Source organism: Hemibagrus wyckioides, linkage group LG25 (assembly GCF_019097595.1).
Source record: "Hemibagrus wyckioides isolate EC202008001 linkage group LG25, SWU_Hwy_1.0, whole genome shotgun sequence".
NCBI classification, from domain to species: domain Eukaryota; kingdom Metazoa; phylum Chordata; class Actinopteri; order Siluriformes; family Bagridae; genus Hemibagrus; species Hemibagrus wyckioides.
The window spans coordinates 17,773,392-17,797,551 of NC_080734.1; the positions used below are offsets into that span (position 1 = coordinate 17,773,392).

Consider the following 24,160-nt stretch of genomic DNA (forward strand, 5'->3'; position numbering starts at 1 on the left):
ATGAAACAGGACTGATGAAAGGTAATATTTTTTTACAGAGCATTACTTTGTTCAACTCCTCCCTCAACCAAACACCTGGTGGAACGTTCTGGAAAGCTTTCTATTAAACTTTAATGTGACTGAGTAAGCAAGCCATACCTGAAGCTAGGACACAATCAGAGATCCTTTAAGGATTTTAAGCTTTAAACACTGCTTTACAAGGAGCATATGATTGTCTTGTAGTAATGGTAACGAAGTGTCTGATTAAGGACGACATAACGTACAGATAACGTACACAAACTAAAGGGGATGATTAAGTGCACATCTCTATTTGAGATCAATTTTTGAACTGATTTAGAAATTTCAGGGGCAGAATTCACACACGTTGATGACAGTTCTGACCATAGGTGTCGTGGTGGCTCAAGTGGTTCAGGCTCTGGGTCGTTGCCTGGAAGAATGGGGGGTTCAATCCCCAGCTCTGCCAAGTTGCCACTGTTGGGCCCTTGAGCAAGGCCCTTAACCCTCTCTGCTCCAGGGGTGCTGTATCATGGCTGACCCTGTGCTCTGACCCCAACCTTCAAAGATAGGATATGCAAATTTCACTGTGCTGTAATGTATATGTAACAAATAAAGGCTATTTCTATAAGAAATTTACTCACGCACACATTAAATGTAAACATCATCTTGTTCGACTTCAAATAATATAATTTGCACCTTTTTTAAAATCTGGACCATGCTGTCATATTTACATTAATTAACTATATTATGTTTACAGCGTTTAGCTAAAGACTTATTAGGAGTGTTATAGAAGAGTTTTGGGATCTATCTATCAAAAACACATCAGGCTAGTTTACTAGATTGGAGCATCATTCTGGGAGATCAGCAGTTTCTGAAATACTCAAACAGACCTTTTCTTTCATTCTGATGTTTAATGTGAATATTAACTAAAGCTCTTGAGCTGTATCTGAAGGATTGATTGATTTATGCTGCATGATTGGCTGATTTGATAACTGCATGCATGTGCAGGCGTTCCTAATAAAGTGGAAGCCGTTTTTACTAAAACATTTGGTTATGAGATCTAAAAGATTAATACGAAATGACAGATTTCAGCTTTTATTTCCTCAGATGTAAATCGAGGTGTGTGAAACAACTTAAAACATGACCCCTTTTGTTTTTAACCCACTCGTTTTTCTACTGATAAATAGCCAAACCTCGATCTGGTGCTTGAAAGGAGGTGAGAAGGAGAGGAGAAGCGATGCCACTGGCCCATAGTTGGTGCAGGGCCAAGTACCTGTGACGGTGGGCCAGTTGCGATGGTTCCATCGTATTTTGCATACATGTATGTCTGCACTTGATTTGAGCCTTAAAGACTGCGTTTTTGTTGTTAAAAAGTATAAAACAGCATAAGGATCAGAGAGCTGTCTACAAGGGTAAAGCTGGCCATTATGAATTGGTCAGTTTTTTTTCCTAGATGTTGGAGTGTGTCTGTGGGGATTAGTGATCATTTGGCTACAAGAGCATTAGTGAGATCAGACACTGATGGTGTAAGAGTGAGGAGGTCTGGGGTTTAGTCGGTGTTCCAGTTCATCCTAAAGGTGTTCAGTGGGGTTGAGTCAGAGTCAAGGCTCAGTGCAGGACACTCCAGTTCTTCCACTACAACCTTAACACACCATGTCTTCATGTCTGGAGCTCTGTGCTTTGTGTACAGCTTTATACACTGTCATGCTGGAACAGGTTTTTAAGCCTCGTAGTTCCAGTGAAGAGGAAATAAAGCTACAGCATACAAACACATCCTATACTGTTGTGTGCTTCCAACTTTGTGGTAACGGTTTGAGGAAGAAACACATTTTGGGTGCATTGTTTCTAGCTGATGGTTTGCATTGTGCAGAAGGATGATGTGTGAAGAGTGTTTATTTAACCAAACATGACGGTTAATGCTGGTTTACCAGTGTGAACAGGATGTGTGAACATTGTATGTCCAGTGCCATCTTGTGGATATTATTAATATCAGGTCAGAAGACTGTCACTGTCCACAGCGTTGAAATTCTGTTCCTCACACATTAATTCAATAAACTCTGGTTATGGGATAAAGTCTATAAGAAGCAACAGTATCATATTTACTGTATGTTAAAGTTTAAAACAAGACTGTAACACAGAACATGAAGCTCTCCATTATGGCCACTAGATGGCTCACAGCGACTAGAATCCACTGATATTTAAATAAACACTATATGGCCAAAAGTTTTGGGACACCCCTCCAAATCATTGAATTCAGGTGTTTTTTTCAGGGGTTGGGCTCGGCCCCTTAGTTCCAGTGAAAGGAACTCTTAATGCTTCAGCTTCATACCAAGACATTTTGGACAATTTCATGCTCCCAACTTTGTGGGAACAGTTTGGGGATGACCCCTTCCTGTTCCAACATGATGCAAGGTCCATTAAGAGCCTGAGCAAGTTAGGTGTGTATATAGTGTATACAGTATATTAAAAAAAACCCACCACTTATAAAGTGGTATAAAGAAACAGTAGCCCATGTCATAATCAGGTCAATGGTGGTTTAATTATTAAAACAAAACTATCAACAGGCAGAGTTCTGTTTAATATCTATTCTTTATTATTCCATCTAGTACTATACAACAATTCTCATATGACATAGATATGACGTTGGATAACTATCATAGATGTTTGAAGACTCAGTTACTTTAAACCCACTCCTTCTTCATGTCACTTCAGTTGTTCGGATCTTCGCTTCATGTGATTCCACATGTGAGTTAAAGTATGCTAGAATCTGGTGACATGGGTGACTTCATTTTCCAGACTTTCTCACATGAATTCTCGCATACTGTTCACATGATGCCATGTGTTTTACTGAGCTCAGAGCTTGGTTCAGTGAATTTTAATGTGAACACATTCATATGTATAAACTCATAACAAAGATATAATACCTTGAAATGTATGTTTTTTTTTACAGTAAGAGGACATTGTTAGCAGTAATAACTACATTTCTCTTTAGTATCTACTAAGTCACCAATAAAGACAAAATGTCTGTAAACACAAACATCAAATTGGATATATTGTGCTGAAAATTATATCCTTGTACGTTGTCTCGAACCAAGTCCCAGCTGAAGAGAAACAGCCCTATTTCATGATGCTGCCACCTCCATGCTTCACCATAGATATTGTTTTCTTTGGGTAATGAGCTCTCTTGTTCCTCAGCCAAATACATACTTTAGTTAAGCACAAAACGTTCTACTTTATTATCAGACTATAACATATTTTGACAAATGGTTTGGAGCGATATAGCTGTCATGACAAAGAGCTTATCTAGCTACCCTACCCCATTGTCCAGACATGTGACAAATATCAGATATTGTTATCACATCCAGGAAGTAATCAGTACTTATCAGATATTCCTGCAGCTCCTCTAACGTTGCTGTAGGTCTCTCAGTCTCCCTGATAAGTGGTCTTGTCCTTTTGTTCATTTTGGAGCGAGGGACATCCTGATCCTCTGAGGCTCCATTTTCTCCACTTGTTGATGATGGCCTCCATGGTTTTTCATGGTAGATCTGTTGTTTCAGAGATCGTTTCATATCCTCTTCTGATCGATACCTTTCCCCCCAATCAGATCCCATACATGATTTAAAAGCTCTGTAGATCCAGCAGGCAGATGAGATCAAGATGTTCCTACAGAAACAGCTGATCTTTATTTGTAGTTTAGATCTTTATTTGTAGTTTAGTTTTGTAGTGATTGGTTCATTCTAAGAACTGTCATGCACAAATAAACAGGTTATTGAGAGCTTCACAGGGGTGTGTAGACTTTTCTATAAACACTGTAGCATAGATGTACTTGTTTTGTTAGAGGAACTTTTTAGAAGTTTTTTTTTTTGCCAATTTAATTTTACTTGCTTCTTTGCGGAGCATGTTAGCTTAGTGTTTAAGCATATTTGCCTTGCACTTCTGGATTGATTCCTGCCTATTTATCTAGTACTCAATAAAGATATTTCTAAACTTTGTGTGGGAGGGTGCCCTGTGATAGATTGGCAACCCGTCCACAGTGTCTCTCGCCTTGAGTCCACTTGCATAAACTCTAGGCTCCCTGTGACCCTGTATAGTATAAGTGGTACAGAAAATAGATGATTGGAGATTCCTTGGAGAGATATCTTCTCTTTAAGATTATCAATAAACAGATCACTCTTGGGAAGGTTTCAGGAGCATTTTAGGGCGCATTCACTTTCATATTATGTGAGTCCTATGGGAGCACATTCAGCTGTAGACTGAGACCACAGAACTCCACAGGAGGTCTTTATTACCAGTGGCCATCAAACTCTATAACTCCTCCCCTTTCAGTAGGGAATAGAGCTGACCGAATGAACATTGATGGTATCAAAATTTCACAATAATTCACAACATATGTTAATATAATATCATGTGCAATATCATACCATCTTCATTATCACATCATGTGCAATATGTTCTTAGTTCCCTAGCACCTTTTTGGTACTTGAATGCATTTTGCACATATAGATTATTTCATGGGGCAGGACGGTGGCTTAGTGGTTAGCACTGCTGCATCACAGCAAGAAGGTCCTGGGTTCGAACAGGCGGGGCTTTTCTGTGTGAGTTTGCATGTTCTCCCTGTGCCTGTGTGGGTTTACTCGGGGTATTCCGGTTTCCTCCCATAGTCCAAAAACATGTACTTTAGGTTGATTGGTAATTCTAAATTGCCCATAGTAGTGAGTGTGTGTGGTTGTCTGTCTATATCTGTGGCCCTGTGATGGACTGGTGACCTGTCCAGGGTGTACCCCTGCCTTTCACCCAACGTGTGCTGGGATAGACTCCAGCAGATCCCCGTGACCCTAATTAGGAATAAAGCGGGTATAGACAATGGATAGATTTTTTCATTTATATTTTCAAATACATTTTGCACTTTTGAACACATTTGTATATATAGATTATTTCATTTTTATTTATTTCTCCGGGAATCTGAAGCAGTCTCTGGCGAAAGAATTTCCTTCAGGATTAATAAAGTTCTACACTTCTTTATTATGCTTCTAGGAATTATTTTAAAATTTAAACATGTAAAGGTAGTACATATGTGTGTGTGATTTATATTTAAAAACATACAAAAAGCCCAAAGCAAAAACAAACAAACCAAAAAATTTAATAGCATAAAACGGCAAGTTATTCGAAATATTAGACACTCTTCCGCCTATGGTGACGCCCACACACGCACGACGCGGTGATTGGCCAAGCCAGCTGTCAATCAGACTCCTGCTACCACTTTTACACGCGACCAGTCAAGGTTGGTTGTGTGGTGAGTTTGACCTAATTGGCCTTCCGCCAAAAGAATGAGAGACACACTAGATTGGGGGCGCTTGTATAACACAGAAATAACACGAAGAGCGTTCAGGGTTTAATAAGAATAAAAAAATGAGACAAAAAATAAGTTATTTAAAATTGCAGATTAAAATATGTATTGTGCAATGATAAGACATTCTAAAACGCTAAAGTCTTTCTTTTATTATTATTTTTTTTAATGAAAGCTAGTATGCCATTTCTGACACACCGATAAATATCCTCCTCGCGCGAGCTCGCTTGTTCGTGCTGCCAGATTGTGTAGGCTGCTGCTACTGCTGTCGCTTCGTGCCTACTGCGCATGCGCTCGGGAAGCCCAGGGTAGGCCCTGCTGTTTTTGTAACTCCAGTCAATCCAACGCAGGCGTCTAAACCAAAACAAGGAGCGCGAGATCCCCTTATGACGGCGAATGAACTGGGTAAGCACCGCGTTTTGCACGTTTATGCTTTCTTTTTTAAAAAAAATTAGACACATGCCTAGTGCGGCATTCGTTTTAACGCTGACAAGGAGAAAGAAAATCAGTAGAAAAACAAACACAGCGCTCTTATAATTTTTTTTTTTGTTGTCCCTGAAGCTTGCTCGTGAAGAGTCCGGAGGCCTGCTGACCCACATTTCGCTCGCGCTTATTAGTGCGACCGGAGAGAGAGAGAGAGCTGCGCCGCCAAACGTCTGCGGTTAGCTAGCTAAACCGATTTTTTTGTAATAAACACACACGCACTTGTGACTTGTCTAGACGATTCATTTGCCGATGCCGGTGATGTGCGTTTATTGAGGAATAAAAATGGTCCGTATTTTAAACTTTGCTATATTTAGTTCCAGGAGCGACAGGAGCGCGCATTAGGTTTCGGCAGCACCGCAATTCACCTCGCGCGTGTATGTAGGTCACTTATTAAACATTTCATTGTGCAACGTATTGCGGTGTTTATGGTGGATAGGAGGTATTTAACCAGATCTAAATCCGGGTTAACCTGGGCAATTTGCCGTGGTTCTCTTCTGCTTAGAGCAACCTGTAGAGGGGTGGCTCGTGCGGTAGGAAATTGAAATATTTCGCTTTTACACGAGACCTCACTTCCCTCATCAGAGAGAGAGAGAGTTACAATTACAGTTAAAGCCCCAAAAATGTGATGCATCTGTTGCAGTTTTGCGGGAGCATGCCTTAATGGAGTTGCCATAATGTCCGTGTTCATTCATTAGAATAAGGCGCTTCACCAGAACAAATTATTCGTCTGAAAACAGCAATTCAAGCGCATTTAACAACCAACGCGTCTTCGTACAGCCTCATGCCTTAGGTAGAGCGTAGAAAATAAAAAAATAAAACCAGAGTGCAGTGTGTTATCTACGGTCGCCTGGAAGAAAGTAATTGAGGGCTGGACGCATGCGCAGAAGAGCCGGTCTTTAAGTGCTCGGGAGGTGTGGCCCAAAGTTTGAAGAGAAAATGCTAAGTAGCTAGAAGCTTCTCTTACCTGTTGGCAATATTAGTACATCACACACACAAAAGTAAATTCCTAAAGGGGTAAAAATATGTGAATAAGATGTTTGTTTCTTCTTTTAAGTAACAAGATCCATTGTACAAGGCTTAACGGTGATGAAATGAAGCTAAACGTACCAAAACAACACGCTTCCGTTCATACAGTATTTACTGTGAATATGACAAAACTAATGTAATGCAAAAAAAGCAGGATCATTTCAATATTTTCCTAGTAATAACAATGATAATAGGTTTTTAATGTTTTATATATATATATATATATATATATATATATATAATGGTCACTTCTCTTTTCCAGTACTGAATCCTTGATGCTATCCAATAACCATCCAATATTATATTTTGTCTTAATAAACAAGATGTTTTTGTATTGAAGCACTTAATATAATAAAATATAAATGTAATATAAAATCAATTCTAACAAAAATACAATCATGTCTCTTTATATGGAAACATTTGGATGTCCCATACGATGCATCTTTTCAAGTTTTTCACGTTTTGAATTTCCATGATGGGTTTCTATTTATTTATTTATTTATTTATTTATTTATCTGCAATATCTAATTCACCATTTTTAAATTTTAAACATTTTATTTATTTGCTTATTATTGTTACTTTTATTTTAATTATTATTATTATTATTATTATTATTACTATTACTATTTATTATTATTATTGTTATTGTTATTGTTATTGTTATTGTAGCGATCCTGGGTACCAGATTGGTTTCCCCTTTAACGTTAGGATATCCTCTTAAAAAGAAGAAGCAAAGTAAAAATATAAACTAAAGTAAGTGGTTAAATAAATGCTGTAGATTTAAGGGTTTTCTCTGAAATGTTTTTGGCAGATGCTTTTATCAGAACTGACTCAAGTTTAAGAAACTTTAAGCATATAAATGAACAGAAGGTTACGTGTGATGTTAAGGATGCAGTCGTGACAGTCACAAGTGCTTCACTGTACCTGCTGAATAGCAGTGCTCTTATCATTTATGAAAAACTGTGCCAGACGTTGTTTTTTTGTGACGCTGAATCTTTTTCATTAGGTCCAGTTTGGTATCACCTTGCAATGATTCTCAAGCGCACCAAATGATTTGCATGCGTGCGTGTTGCTTGGTCAGGAATTTGGCAGTGTGTGTTTTAATGGCCGCGTCTTACTGCTCCTCATTTGTGCGTTGTTTTCCATTTGTAGGTCATGAATTTTTTTTTTTTTATTTGAGAAATACTACTCTTTAAATCTCTCAGCATTACTAACTGCTCCTTCTCACATTATATTCTTTTTCTATAATTAAGGGCTGAAAATAATGACTTCAAGTATCAGGGAATCAGACTCTCTTCATCCCTAATACGAAGATTACAAAAGCAGGGTGGCTAATACTTTTGCACAGTTCTTTATTTCATCATTGTGACATTATTGTTTGTGCTCGTACCGCTGCGAATTGGGTAGGAGACGAGGATCCGGTAGCAAAAACTCCTCATTCTTACAAATAATCGTCAGTAAGAAGTCCAACTTAACCATGGAGATAACGTCTCGGTCCCTTGATGATTTTGAGATGGATCGGTGTTAAATATATTCTTTGAAGTTCCTTTAAAATACTGCAATAATATAGTGCACTTTGGTCCTGCGCTTGGTTTTACTGTCTCCTTGACTGTGTTCCGAGTCACTGTTTGTCTTCCTGCCTCTCAGTACATGGCAGTGACACTAATTGGCCTCTGGGTGTGAATGTGTGGTGCCCTGCGATGAACCAGCATCCTGTCCAGGGTTTATTCCTGCATCGCACACACACTTCCTGGAATCTCCTTCAGTCCTGACCAGGACAATGTGGGTACTGAAGATGAATTAATATTGCGATAGTAGGTATGATGTTAATAACAGGTTAGTTTAGTTTTGGGAAGCTTTCTAAGGTCTTGATCGAGGCACAGATGAGGCAGAGAGGCATGCAGGGTTTTCTGAGGGAAGGTAGAGTATTTGAGGTTTCCCTCAGACTCTTAAATCAAACCGTGTGCTCTAACATAATCAACTATGTGGTATTTATACATAACTCCTCCTAACTCTTAATTCTTAACCTCTGTCAAGCAACAAAAACTCCTCCTCGACACGTGTAAGTCCTGCTCTGCAGCCCGGGCCGGTCTCCTCAACTCTAACTCGAACTTCTATTGTGAATATACAAGTATTTACTTTTGAACAATCAACATACAGACTTATTCACTTGTTATATCCATACCACTGACCCCACAGTTATGATGAGAAGAATATACATCACTCGTCACAGTTGAGTTGCTGGCTAGCGTGTTGCTAATAAAGGGATAATGCAGAGGTGGCCATGTTTTTTCTCTCTCTCAACCATGTAGCTCGAAGCAAGGAGCTCGAAAATTAAGTCATTTAGAGCTCTGATATCCTGCTTCTGTTAATTTCAGTCTGTTTTTACTTTTCTCTGATTTTGTGGTGATGTCTTGTAGTGGTTTGAAGGTTCTGGGCTTCTCCGAATACGCTGGAGGTTGTTGGGTCGTCCTTGGGGACAGCTGCTGATAGTGTGTTTTGCCCCGGTACGGTTAAAGTGACCTGTGTTGTACAGATGTGCGAAGCCTGGTGGTCGTATTACACCACAGTAATGAGATGCAAGAGCAAGCCTGGTCCGAGTGCCTGCATGGCTCACTTGTGTCCATGTGCTTCAGAGAAAGGAGCTGTACCACATAGTCAGCTCAACATGGTGAGGTTTCCTTAGAACTAAGCTGGATTCACTAAACCAAACATTCCCTAGTTAATTGATATCATGAATTACAGATGTCAATTAGCTAAGCCAACACAGCTTCAACCCAGATTGCTCATGTTTCAGGGGCAAAATAAATCCCTGCATGTGGGTCTGAGTAGCAACAACACTGTTTACATTTACTGCACTTGGCAGACGGCCGTGTCCAGAGAGGCTTACGTTTATTTCACATTTAACTGAAGCTCATGGGGCCACAGTGGCAGTGTGGGAATTTTAACTGCTGACCTTTTGAGCTGAAGTTCAGCTTCTTAACCGCTGATCGTCTGTCTGTCTATCTCTTTCTCTCGCTCTTATTTCCTCAGTCACTCACTTTTGCGAGAGTCTCTCTCTCTCGCTCTCTTTCTGTGTGTGTTGGTTACATCCAGAGCTTAGTTACACTCAGTTAGTTACCACCAACATTTAAACCTTGCTCCTATACTCGTCATGCTTGTCTTATTTATTTATATTTTTTTGGTAAATTGTAATAAGCTAATTTTGACATAAAATAATTTTTCATCTTGATGGATATTTTATTTTATAATAGAAATACTTACAAAGCGGTTGATGTGATATTATATTATACTAAATAAATATTTTAAACTGTGAAAAAAATTGTTTTAAATAATATTTATATTTCAATTTCTAAAAATAGGAATGTCAAATAAATAAAAATATTTTTAAAATACATTAATAATAAATTAAACAAATATATGTAATCTCCCAAATTAATTAATTATAAATGTGAAGAGATAAAAAGTTATAACATGTTTATAACAAAAAAACAAAAAACAAAAAAAAAATTAGAAGACTGCTGTTTGCCTGAAGTTTGATAGGAAATCTTTGGATCAGCTGGATTAAAATAGTATTAGAAAGAAAAGCAAGCGAACAAATTAACGCATAATTAATCAGCAACTTTTTCCTACATTATTGTATATGTCTGTGTGGAATGAAAGTCACTTGTTGCTTTCTCTCTCTTTCTTGTGCACTTTGCATTAATCCAGAAGTTGTTTAGTAAAATGAATGGAGCAGTGTTTAGTTACTGTGTCCTTGTGTCCAGAGACAACAGACACAACCTGCCTACTGCTTACCTGCCTACAGATACCCAGAATTACGACCTGTATGGACTCTGCCTCGTGTTTAATCTCTCCGTCATGTGTGACTGTAGTGTGACTCCCACAAGAACATGCAACATGTTGTGTGTTAGATTCTGCGAATGAGCGCCGAGCTTCTAGGAAGCGTGTGTGGGTTAATCAGTTCAGTGATACCGGGCTGTAGTCAGGTGGACTATGAAGCTTCAAAACAAAGACAAAGTCTCTTAAGAGTTTAGAACTTAATGTTAATGACATGAGTTAATAATTGTATTCGTAATTGTCGTTAGCAATTTTAACCAGAAAACCAAAATATAGTGGTTTCTAGTTTTCCTTTACAGCATTTTGGTTAAAAGTGCCTCCTGAATGCAAGTGAGGGACACAAAGCCACACACTATAGTGATGTGCTATCATTCGTTCACTTTAGATAAATAAATAAATAAATAACCACCCCAGAAATGGCAAATTAATAGTACAACCATAATGATGTAATGCCACATGATTGGCTGTTTAGGTAAAACCACATGTGTAATTCTACAGGTGTTCCTAATAAAGTGGACATTTACTGTACAATGACACCTGACAGTGGGTGGGATATATTAAACAAGAAACACTCAGGCCTTGAAAATGGTTCTCCTGTAGCACAGACTGCTGAAAGCACCTACAATGGACGTGAGTATCAGAACTGGACTATGGAGCACTGAAAGAAGGTGACCAGGTCTGGTGGATTGTGTTCTCTTTTACGTGTGGATGGCACCAGTCCAACTCGTGGAGGCTCCACCTCATAACTTACAGCAGTGCTGTTAACGTCTTGGTGTCTGATACCACAGTACACCTTTAGAGGTCTGGTGGAGTTCATGTCTTGACCGCTATCTTGGTGACACAAGGAGGATCTACACACTATTAGGCAGGTGGTTTTAATGTTATGGCTGATCTCGTGTGTGTGTGTGTGTGTGTGTGTGTGTGTGTGTGAGAGAGAGAGAGAATTTCTCTTCAGGTAGAACAACTTTTCTAATCTTTCCTAAAGCACACTTGGTGAACAGAGCTCATCTCCCTAGAGCTCCTTTGGCAGTGAGTCTGTTTTTAAGGTATTTCTGTAATTATTTTCTGCCTCTATATGGCAGTAAGCGTGTAGTTAGTAACAGCTCTATTCTGTACTGGCAAGGCAACAGTGGGGCCAAGCTGGCGTCTGGCCCGTGGTTTTGTCCTCACAGGGACTTGGGAGGTCTCTGTGGGTGTTTCATATGACGAGGCCTTCTGCAGATTTCAGCATCCACCCACGCCACCAAAGCGGCTCAACTCCATCTGCGTCCTGCACGCTCTCGGGCTCCTGACTCAACACTGCCATGAAAACCAGCAGAGGCTCCTTTTACCACTCACTGCTATTTATTTCCTTCATGCACTTCTATCAAAATTTTAACCAGAATATATATATATATATAATATTCCCAGAATGTATGAATGCTGGATCAGTAATTTATAGGCTGAATGTGACTTAATATAGTGACATTAAGCTTTGCCTAAATATGTGCTTTAGGTTTCTGTTACTGTATGCATTTAACACATTTTGTACCCATTTTCCTCCCTTGATGAATACAGCATGAATCCAATCTTGAGCTGTTTATGTTGCTTTCCAGGGAGGCGTAACACACTCGGAGGAAACACTATCTGCCCTCTTCTGCATGTTTGCTGGATTAGCTAATGTCGCTGTGATTGACGTGAGAGACAGAGAGAGAGAGAGAATGTTGTCTTTCTCACACAGAGAGCAAGGGTAAAAAATTTTTTCTCTTTGCTCCCGGCAATGAATGACTGTGGCTTTAGCGGGGATTCGAATTTAATCGTAATTAACATGCAGTAATTGAAGGTAGTTATGATACTAATATTAATTCCAGAGGGAAATTTACAATGCTAGCGTATATTAGTGATTAACAGGAACATTTTTATTTATTTATTTCTCTTTCAGAATAGGGAGTGTGGACTTGATTGATGGGTTTACATGCTTATTAAATCTCGCATTAAGATTCTGCTTCTGATTCAGACATCTCAGTTTCTCTCAAGAAAGCCCCGTTAATCATAATCAGAATCCATTACTGCTCTGATCAGCATTATCGTAGTCACTGTGTCTCCATCAGGACCGAGCCGCATCCGGGTCCATCGCCAGGCCTGTAATTACGCAAAACATTTTTTTTTTATATAATAAAATTACATGATGTCCAGTCAAGACACTTATTTTGTTAGCACTTAGCAGCAGAGTAAGCGAGTTATGTCATGTGACAGGGGAGAATGTTGCCTAGTTACACACACTCACCGTAAACAAACTCCTTGTTGCGTTTCATTATAGAATTTAATTTACAAGTCTCTTGATTTATTTTTCCAAATTCCATTTACACCTCTCAGACCTTCATCCTCCTTATCCTCCTCCATCATCCTCCACACCTTCTTCTCCTCCACCTCCACCAACTCTCCTTCTCCTCATCGTCCTCATTCTTCTTCTGCTTCTCATCATCCTCATTCTTCTGCTTTTTATCATCCTCCACCTCCCTCTCCTCCTCCACCTCCTCATCATCTTCATTCTCCTTAACCTCCTTCACCTCATCCTCCAACTCCTCATCATCCTCATTCTCCTTCTCCTCCACCACCTCCTCATCATCCTCCACCTCCTCATCATTCTTATTCTCCTTCTCCTCCTCGTCTTTCTCCACCTCCTTCTCCTCCTCCACCTCCTCTTCATCATCCTTGTCCTCCTCAACTTCCTCATCATCCTCTTTTTCCTCCTCTGCCTCCTTCTCCACCTCCTCTTCTTCCTTCTCATCATCCTCATCCTCCTTCTCCTCCTCATCATCTTCTTCCTCCTCAGAAATAGCAGACTATCCTAGTACTTTTGAGATTCATTTCAACAAATTATGATTTGGGACATGTTAATTCCGATCTCGGATACCACTGATGACGGACGGTAGGTGAATTGGGACACAGCAGCAGTTTAGCGGTACTTCCAGGTGAATAACTTGCATTAGCTCAGTGACAGAAGCTGTTGTGTAACATCAGGTTTTATTCGGTTAGATCCGCTCCTGTTCATTGCTAGAAGCTTCCAATTAAACAAGCTTCCAAAATTGCTACTGTTGTTCTAAGTCGAAGCTAAACACACGTGCCCTGTTACTCCTGAAGTTGCTGACGCGTGAAGAGCAATTTACATATTTTGGAAACAGGTTTAGTGGAATACAGGTGTGCTAACATCAACAGCAATTAGGAAAGTATCATTTAAAACTGAATGTCTCTGAGAATTTAGATATTAAATTTCAGACAAATCACAGGATTTTTCCAATGTTTCTACCTCCACAGAAGTAAATACGTAGTCACAGTGACCACTACAGTCGCAGTTTACCAGCCTTTTTCTTTTATTCTTATTTATTTCTGTCCAGAACTTTCTGTCCCGAGAATAAGTAGCCTACTGTTTGGACAAAACCCGAGACTAATCATCATTTTAGGATGGACGTCTAATGGTTTTACAGCATGTCTCCTCGTGCTATTTTTAAATGCTTCTTAAATCGCAAGAGTGTTTTTAATCGCGAAAGATGTTCGCTGGTGTGGCTCGGGTCATGTAGTGTGTTCGGGTAGAGTGATGGAGGTCTCTGGCCAAACTAACAAGCATTAAACACCTGATCCAGTGATGATGGACTCGTGTGTCCAGTTATGATGCAGGTATTCACGTTTGAGGGAGATGAGAAGTCATGCTGCTTAAGGGTTTCAGATCAAGTCTGGTTTGACAGCTAATGCTATAAGACCTAGCTTTTTTGACATGGAAAGTGAAGTGTGTTTGGTTTGCCGTTTGTGTCTGGTTGCTTCTCATTAGACCAGTTAGAAAGTCGTGCTCTTGTTGCTCTCAGGCTCCTAATTGGTTCAGGGGGAGGTGGATCCGAGTGCCGCATTGCAGATCAGGCCATGAGAAGGAATCTGAAATTCTGTTTCTATTTGCATACAAAAATCTATTTGTTTTCTTGCACACACAATTAGTTTGTTTGAGCACCCAAAGCTGTCTCGGGCTGATATGAACATGAACGTGAACACTCCAGATGATCTCAGACCTCCGAACCAGACTGAGACTCAGGAGAAACTCGGAGAGACTCAGGTTTGTGGGTCGTTTTGCTGTTGGATCGATTTGTGTGACGTGAACGTGAAGATGCACGCTTCATTAACCCACAAGTGTCTCGAGGCTCACTGTACATAGCTGTCGTTCTTCCATCACTGGTAAAAACAAAACTTTTCACAGTGTAGGGTTGTGTGGCCTCAGGATGAGATGGTGATATATGGAGAGATTAAATAGATTTGCATAAAATGTCATCATTAATCAACACGTAGGAATGTCAAGTGTTTCATTTGTTTATGCAAACAATGGCGGTTACAACAGAAAAGGACAAAATGTGTATATCAGAGGATCGCTGAGGTCTGAGTTCTTAAGGAGTTGTGGTGTGAACAGCAAGGAGTCTGAAGCCACATCAGTGCTAAAAGGGAGGGAACTGCTCCATTTTTAAGTCCACTTACAGTGTGAACACCAAAAGCACTTCACTTTAATCAGGAAACTGCCCTTAAACATACAAAAGTGACTGGCATGTGTAGCTGAATCTACTCAGCGATGATGAAGGGGTTTGTCTGTTCATCAGTTCAGGTTTCCTTTAGTTCAGTGCATAATCTTACCTCGATACTGTAGAATGTATAAGAAGTGTTGCTGTAATCATTAAACTTTCAAAAACCTTACAAATTCTACATTTATAAAACTCTCACCTAGAAGAGGATGGATTCCCATTTCATTCTGCTTCCTCTCAAGCTTTCTGCTTATATTTTTTTCCCTCTTTGCTCGCAACGCCTTTGGGTTCCTCATTAGCAATTTCTAAATCTCCACCAGATTTCTAAAGATGCTCTGCAACAATGTGCTATTGAAAGCATTGCATAAATAAAATAAAAATCGAACTGGCTGCAGATTAACAGCTATTTTGTCAGTGTTTGGTCAGTGCATGAATCATCTCCTGTCACACTTTGTTCAGCTCTGTGTTTGTATTTGAGACTCAGAAAACTAGTTCAAGCTGATTCTTATTCACAACAACGCCCTTGATTCAGTACATCTGCAGTTTGAGTGATACGCATTCAGCATTCTGCATAATGATGTGCGATATTTGTCTGAAATATAAGAACACTGAAAGGTGCCTTAGTGGCTAGCAGGTCTGCCTCGCACCTCTAAGCTTAAATGTTCTCCCCTTCAGGGGTTTCCTCTTGGTACTCTGGTTTCATCCCCCAGTTGAGGAGAACTTATTCGTGCCCTGTGTTGGGCTGGCATCTCATCCAGGGTGTCCCCATACCTTTTATCTCGAGTCCTTTGGGATAGACTCCCGGCTCCCTGTGACGCTGTGTGGGATAAACGCTAAGGAAAACGGACGGAAGGATGAATTCTGCAGTCTCTGGAGATTTGGAATTTTGACCATTCAGTCATCCATATCCGAGAGGTAAAGGAGCAAAACTGGCCTTTCTGTCTAGGTGGGAGGAGCCAACACTTTCTCCTGTCAATCACAGCAACACTAACCAATTAAAGAGCACAGCTTTTTTTTTTGTGCGTGTTACCCTTCATGGTCGTTAGCTGTCGTAGCATGACTGGTGGGTGGGAATTGACCAAATTGGTGGTTGGGGGGAAAAAACCCACGCTACCCATAAGAAACATTCAATGTGTTTGAGCACGATGGTAGAACTGGAAGATTCCATCAAACATGTTCAACATCACCATTATGGGCTGCTCTGTAAATCCAGACGAAAACACCAAGCAACACACACACACTGTACATTCAGGCAGCTTTTCCCCTTTTTTCTGATTCATTCAGTCTGCTTAAAGACATCACTTCAGAGATGAAGTTTGTAGTGAAGAAGAGATTCAGTCTCCACAGACCTCCACTTAACTTCAACACCACGACTAACTGTGATCCACGAAAGTAAAAGATCAGTGTTTAATTAGCCATGTTTCATTTTTACTGCATGCCGTTGATTTCACTATGACTCCAAGAGTCTTTTAAAGCCCAAAATTGAGGTCAGAGTAACAGTTCTGTCATCTTTTGTGTGGTGGCTGAAAAGTCATGGGATTACCGTGCACTGCATCATTGGTCTGATGTCCTTTGTCCCCTGCTCTTTGGTCCTTAAATGTACTGATTTCTGATGTGACCTTACTGAGATATATTTTGTATTCTGAACTCACTTTTAGAAATTTGCGTTTAAAATGAAACCTATATGGCACACACACACTGCTCTAGTTCACGGACTCCGCTCAGCCCTTTTAGAGGGAGACACAGGGCAGACGACCTGCTCGTGGAAGAAACCACAGAGTCACAATGACTGTGCAGAAATTGTTTTTTTTTTTCCCCTTTAATGCCCTTTTACTGAGATGCCTCAGATAAAATTTCTCACCATCACACTGTGACGGACTGCATCGTTGACACACATATCCGTGCCGATCCGCAGTGCAGCCACTAAAGTGTTCCAACTTTATGAAAATCTATTGACCATAATTCCTAACGACTTCTGCCAATAGCGTCTCATCTGGCTTTAAACCAGAAAATCCTGCGTTTGGAATCAAACATGGAAACGATGCCGACTTCTCTGAGTACCGGTGCCTCATTACTTTCCAAATCTCATTCTTCATCTTGTATTTATTTGGGTCTCCTTTGATATGCAAGACGATTCAGAGTGGAAGTTTGATTCGGAGATGATGAGCTTTGGAGAACGACAACAATGTGGGTTGTAAAATTATAGTTTGTAGATATGGATCAGTGATGCTTAACGAAGTGGAGTTTTGTCCCGTCTCTTTGTTAAACGAGTGAAAATTGATTTTTATTGGAAATGGGGGTCACTGCTGCTGTTTTGTTTGTGAATACCCTGGGTTATTGCGTGTCTGTGTTCTGTAGTATCGAGAATCCCTATCCCAGATCCACAGGTTCCGAACGCTGGTTAGAATAAAAGCCCCATGTGCAAGGTTATACAGTGAGACCTAGAGCCATAAACATAGAGAGCTCAAGGAGGTCTTCATAACAACTTATGGATTTTACCATCCCCTGCCCTTCACCATGGCAACATGGTTTAGTCTTTAAGTCTGTGTAGAGTTTGGATACGGTGTATAGATGTGTTGGAGACGTCTACCATGATGCAGCATATAAGTACACAAAAAAAAGTACAGATTTTAGTGTTTCTTCCCTAAACTATTGCTTCAAAGCTGATTATATATGATGTCTGTATGCTGCATTATCATTAAGTGAGCTCCATGAAGACATGGAGTGGAGCCCAACCAGAGCCCTGACTCTGACTCAACCCCACTGAACACCTTTTGGGATAAACCTTTGGAACACCGACTGCACCCCAGACCTCCTCAGATGTTTCCCAATTTCCCATCGATTTTTTTTTTTCCTCTAATTTAATAGTTGTGAAATCCCTCTCAGCATCAACATGAAGTCAAGGAATTGCATGAACTCATGCTGATGATGCGTCATGGAGAAACATAACACACAGAGCACAGTGTATCCACCTCAGTTTTCATGCATGAGCTGAGCAGATGATGGTTCATGATTAGTTAGCGTCGCTGTGATTGATAGAGGAAAGCTCCTCCTACTCAGAGCATAGTTTTAGACTAATCACTTGAATGAATCGGGAGGCTGCTTTTCTGTTGCACAAGTCAGGAGCCTAACGCCAACTATCTGTTCTGAAGCAGCTATTATAAAGTCACTTCAGGAAAAATTTCGATTTTGCTTCTGTTTTTAAAGATTCGTGATGCAACTTGAAGAGTTTTTATTTTTAAATTGGTGAAATCACAAACACAGGATTCTTCCTCTAACAGCAAGACACGTATATAATGACGTTCTATGAGAGCTGTCCACACGCGTGAATGGGTGAGGAATTTGGCTGAACACGTGTTGATGTCACGTGACATGCTTCGTCCCAAATCTGCTTTAGATCTATAATTTTGAGCAGTCTCCTGAATATCACAGAGCTTGCTTGATTTGACGCTAATTTCTGCGATTGAAAAACACGAAATCCTGGTAGCTTGTCGTAAACAAAAAGCCTAGCAACAGTGACGGTTAGAGCAACAACAACCTTGTGATTAGTGAGAGTTGTTTGTTTTATTCTGATTCAGCGCCAATTGTATTATTGAAAAAGACATTTTTTTGAAAGACCTTGAATCAGCCAGCTGAAGACGCTTCAGAAGGAAGGATTAAATGCGAACGACTCGAATCCTCAGAACAAATTAATTTTCATTTGTTTTGGATGCTGTATATCTTCAAGGTTTACACTGGATAAGCAAAGCGAAAAGAAATATTGTTTGTTTGACTTGTGACCTGCAAGGAATGAAAGAACTGAACACTTATTTGCTTTATTAAACACACAAACACACACACAAGACTTTTGCAATCCACATAGCTAAGTCAAATTTACATTGAATGCATTAAGTAGACGCCCTTTGTGCATGGTGGCTTTGTAGTCCACATCGTGAATCCACTAGTCCGGTATCCCTAGGTGTTTGTTTAGCATGTAGATGGCGTGCTAAGTGAAAAGGTGGGTCAGTGACGGACGTTTACTCCACCAGCTCGTTGCCGGTCTCCTTCATCGGTTCCTGAGTGATGGCCAGTCGAGTCGTGCTTGATTGCCGGTCGAGTTGTGCTTGATGGCCAGTCGAGTCGTGCTTGTGTCTCATTGACACTTGATGGGATTAGTGGATTAGTGAAATCGAGGCTTTCTTTGGTGAGTTATGTTTTGGAAAGATTTCTTGCTCTACGTCCTGATGAACGAATGACCCCACGGTCTCATTTCTTCTACAGCGATGCCTCGAAGTTCAGCACCTTCAATATTTTTTTTTTCCAGCAGTATCTAGCCATTAATTATGGATTCATTGCTAACAGGAGTCTAGCTTAAAAAGCTTTAATTCCTTTTATATTTTGCTACTATTTTGTTTCAAGATGAATTTTCTATCATTTCTTCTATAACATAGTTCTGGCTGTTACATAAATACCCCCAGTTTGTATGAATGCACTTGTTACGGTTGTGTTACTGTTTCTAGAGTAACTGCTCCTCGGATGGCAGAGGCATCACTTTATCTAATGCTAATAATAAACAGATTTAAATCTTCGGTGAACAAACGTTGTATAATCGACGATACGGCGAAGCTCTTTTTTTTTTTTTTTTTAACTTTTATTGAAAGTTTTGATATGGTCAAAGTTTTCCAACAAGGGAAAGTGCAAATAATTGTGACGACAGGAATGAACTTGTTTCACAGCAACGTCACTATAAACTCATTAAATGTGTGGCGCAGGAACGAGGCCGAAATACAGGTTTTATTCTGTTTTCTTCTGTTGAATATGAGCTACTCCAATGTACATTTACATTTCTAGTTTGAGAAAATGTCAGTACACACCCACTGTGTTCAGTTAGCCTACAGAAATCTCTCACAGAGACGACGAACACCGACGTAATGAATTCGGATATGTTTATTAGTTATTCTTTGTGCTGATTTTTTTATTTTTTTTCCCCCTTTGTTAAACCGTAGCTATTTGGTGCGCTTGGAGGAATCGATAAGTCAGAAAATTTAATGAAGTGGGGAAAAACCCTTCACAAGACAAGACACTGATCACCTTTCTGTTTTTAGTAGTTATCCAGCATTAGTTTTATCCAGTCACGTCGTACGTGATTATTCTTGCGTAGTTTGTTCTGTAGACACATTACAACAGCGAGCATTTTTGGCATGTTTCTACCGTTCCAGTGTGTCTAATCAAAACGGAAAAAATTGGTTCGATCTGTACTGAAAAACACTCCAGTGATGACGAACTCTACATTATGCAAAGAAAAAAAAAGATATAGTTAAGTAAATGTAGAGGTCAGATGGCTGAATGAACAATTAGTTCTCTGAAATCCTCTTTCTTCGGCCATTTCCTCTCCTGCTCGCTGCCCCTTTATAGCAGGTCTTGGCTGACCCACTTGGCAGAGGTGGCAGCGTTTGGCTCCGAGGCTACAGTAGCTCCAGCGTGCGGCTCGCTGCCAGCTGTGCGCTGAGGCCCGGCACCAGTGGAAAGCAGGTTTTCAGATGTTTTCCGACTCACTGCTTCCTTGAAGTTCTCCTCAGACAAAGGAAGCTTTTGTGAGCTCCAGACACGGGGCTTGCGGCTCACCGCTCGACCACAGTGGGGTGCAGGGGCAGAGCTGCTTGTCGGCAAGAAGCGTCTCTGAACCTTCGGGACAAAATGGAGTCACCTGTATAGAGATTCAGTCCCTCCAGGAGTTTCTTTTATTTTTATTTTTTTTTCCACGATTGTTGCAGCTTGATTCTGCAAATTGCAATTCTTTTTGTGCTTTACATTTTTTATTTTTTGAGGGAAACTACTTAAATTGGTGAAATTGCAAACGCAGGATTCTTCTTTTATGTAATGACTTTCTTTGAGAGCTGTACTGGTCCTCACACGTGAACCGGAGAGGGATTTCGGCTGAACGTGTGTCATGATGTCACGTGAGGTGTCTCGGCAGAAAACCTGTGGTAATTCTACTAACAACTGCAAGCTCCTCCGAATATCAGAGATGGCTTGATTTTAGGTTAACTTCTGAAATCTCAAAAAATCGCAGAATTCTAGAGGGACTGACCAGATTAGTGCTCGCTCATGGTGCTTCTGAGGGAGCACTCGTGAGTGAAAGTTTCAGAGTTCGTTGATCCGGGTTAACTGTGTGCTGTTTAAATGGTGATGTATCTGAACGCAGACTCGGGTCTTCCTGGTTATCTGAAATCTTTTTTTTTTTTTTTTTTCCCCCCCACAGTTATGAAAGCTGCATACATCAGATCTCTTTCAGCAAGTTGGCATTATGCTGTAACATCACAGCTCCCCACTGTCGAAAATCTATAGTCTACGGCTCGTGCGTAATTTATTTATTTACGGGGGGGGCAATCCTTTAGCTCATTACCAGTGAATAAAGTTTACCAGATGATGGTATTTGCATTGAAGCCGTTATCCCACATATTTGTCAATTAGCACCGGCTTCTTTGACTAATCCCCTGTCTAAGTGCTCGTTGAGTTTGCAGCTTATTTAGAGTAACTTCCTTTTATCACATTTAAACAGCTGAGATGTTGAGGGTTAAGGGTCTTGCTCAAGGGCCCAGCACTGGCAGCTTTGGTGGTCCTGAGATGCTTCAGCTGAGTCGTCTGTAGTAGTTTGTTCCATTTTCTTCCAATTTTTGAAGGATGGTTTTAAAGGAATTTTTAAAGGATTGTGGGTTGCCATATTTTTGTTTATAACCCAAAAACCTGATTGATACTTTTCCAGAATGTTGACCTGGACTTGTCTGAGAGCACTTTTGTCCTAATGATGTGGTTTTGGTTAGGTAACCAACTCTCGGGCATTCCAGGAATGAGGTGTATTGAGATCATGCCATACTTTAATTGCACACAGATTTAACTAATTCACGTGATTTCTGACTGTTGCGCCAGAACTAATTTAAGGGTTTCATGCTAGTGGGGGTGAATGCTTAAGTTTAGTTAAGTAGCCTTTATTTGTCACACATGCATTACTGCACAGTGAAATTTCTTTCCTTGGAGAGTTAGGGTCAGAGCTCAGGGTCAACCATGATGCAGCGCCCCTGGGGGTTGGGGGCCTTGCTCAACGGACCAATGATGGCAGATTGGAAGTGCTGGGGCTTAAACCCTGATCAATAACTTAGATGCTTAACGACTTTGAGCCTCAGATTAAAGATTTCCCAGACTACACTGATTTTTTTTTTTTGACCCACTTCAGTATTAGTTTATTTTGTCCAGTTTCATGACATCATCTATATGAAGTTCATAACACCAGAACTTACAGAAATGGTAAAATAGCGGAATATTTATCCAGTCGGCACACGACCATCAGGTTATCACTCGTGGTGGAAAAAGACGCATGAGCGATTTTGAGACCAAGAACTAATTGGAATCGCATTTCCACCAGAATGTATGGAAAACTGGAAGGTTTCCCTTTTTCCTTTTTTTTTTTTCTCAATAGGATGCTATGCTGCTCCATATAAAGCAAGAGCCGAATTTTTTTACATTATTTTGGTGTAGGTTATAATCATCATCCCACCATCATGACCAGGATTTTGGATAAGTAAAAAGGTGCTTTAGAGGGAACCCCCGGTTCTGCCGTGGAGGGGAGATGGACTGATGTATACCTGAGCGCTTGGGAAGGAGAGAGAGAGAGACCGAGAGATGGGAGGAGCAGGGAATTTCTTCTGTGGAGGAATTCAGTGTCTATTTTTACCCCGGATGGTGTGAGCGGTTGCTATGGCATTGCCGACAGGCACCGTTGTCATGGCGCCGCGCATACCGAGCGGCACTGAGGTTTCGGAGTGACTCAAGCACTCAGAGATTCACTGACCTACATCTGAGAACCGACGCCCCCAACACCACGCGCACACACACACACACACACACACACACACACACACACACACACACACACACACACACACAGAGCGTGCAGAGACTTGCAGTGACTGTGGAAAATGAAAATGCCCAGGGTGTGTAGTACTGAACGTTGTGTAGTAGAACGAAGCAGATATGTGGCAATTAAGTAGTCACTGCAACCTTTGAGCCATTGTGTGTGTGTGTGTGTGTGTGTGTTGCCTGATTTGGACTACACTAAATGTGTTATTATGTGGTTAAGACAGTTAAGTTTTTAAAAAAATTTTTTTATAGTGTACAGGGATATGTGAAAGAGCAGGTTAGGGTGTGTGTGGGGGGGGGGGGACAAAGGAGGGAGGATGATTTGTAAATGTGGCCGGAGAGGAATTTGTTTGATGGGGTCATGAGGTTGTGATCTGGTCTAAACCAGGAAAAAAAAAGAAGAAGAAATTTGCGGACAGAATAGAAACACCGTGTTCTTGCGCTGTGATTTTAATCATGAATGAATGTAACAGGCTGTAGGTGTGTTTAGATTTCCTTTGTTTTGCTGTGCCTTAGGAAGGAATGTCGCTGCTTTGTAGAGAAGTGGCTCAGGCTGTCGCACTGCTGAGTGGAGATTAGATCTCAGAGAGAGAGCGAGGGCGGGCGGGCGAACGAGCGGCAGAGGAAGGAAAGTAGGTCATTGGGTCAGCGGGTCAGTGAAGCATTCGGTGACATCACAGTTACAAAACCACAGCGTGCTCACACTCTGCTCTCGCCACAGCAACTTACTGCCTCATGGCCTCTTTCTCTTTCTCACCCTCTCTGTCACAGGCGTCTCCTCCTCTTCTCTGCCTTCCATCAAGAGCTTTCTCATGGACATTCCTGTTACTTTCCTGTCTTCCATAAGCCCTTCATATATTTATTTATTAATTTTTTTCCCCCTTTCTTCCTGCTGTCTACACCTTGGCTTGTGTGTGTCTTGTTGTAGGCGGCCGTTTATGCTGGCATTTAGCTAAACAGATCAGTATCAGTGATCGCTCGGATGAAGAGAAGGACAATCCCGTACCATCAACCTTCATGAACTAGCCCT

At 40.6% G+C, this 24,160-nt stretch overlaps 1 protein-coding gene across 4 annotated transcripts in view; it reads left to right on the plus strand.

Moving 5' to 3' along the window:
* The first annotated feature begins 5,608 nt into the window (after positions 1 to 5,608).
* The window catches only part of clocka (clock circadian regulator a), a 58,197-nt gene continuing 39,645 nt past the window's right edge, over positions 5,609 to 24,160 (plus strand). For 3 of the 4 annotated variants that reach the window (XM_058378631.1, XM_058378634.1, XM_058378633.1), the window contains exon 1: positions 5,609 to 5,749. The gene's annotated coding sequence lies outside the window, so the exon portion shown is untranslated. Of the gene's footprint in view, positions 5,750 to 12,291; positions 12,426 to 24,160 lie in introns of all 4 variants that reach the window. The other variant, XM_058378632.1, reaches the window with a different exon arrangement.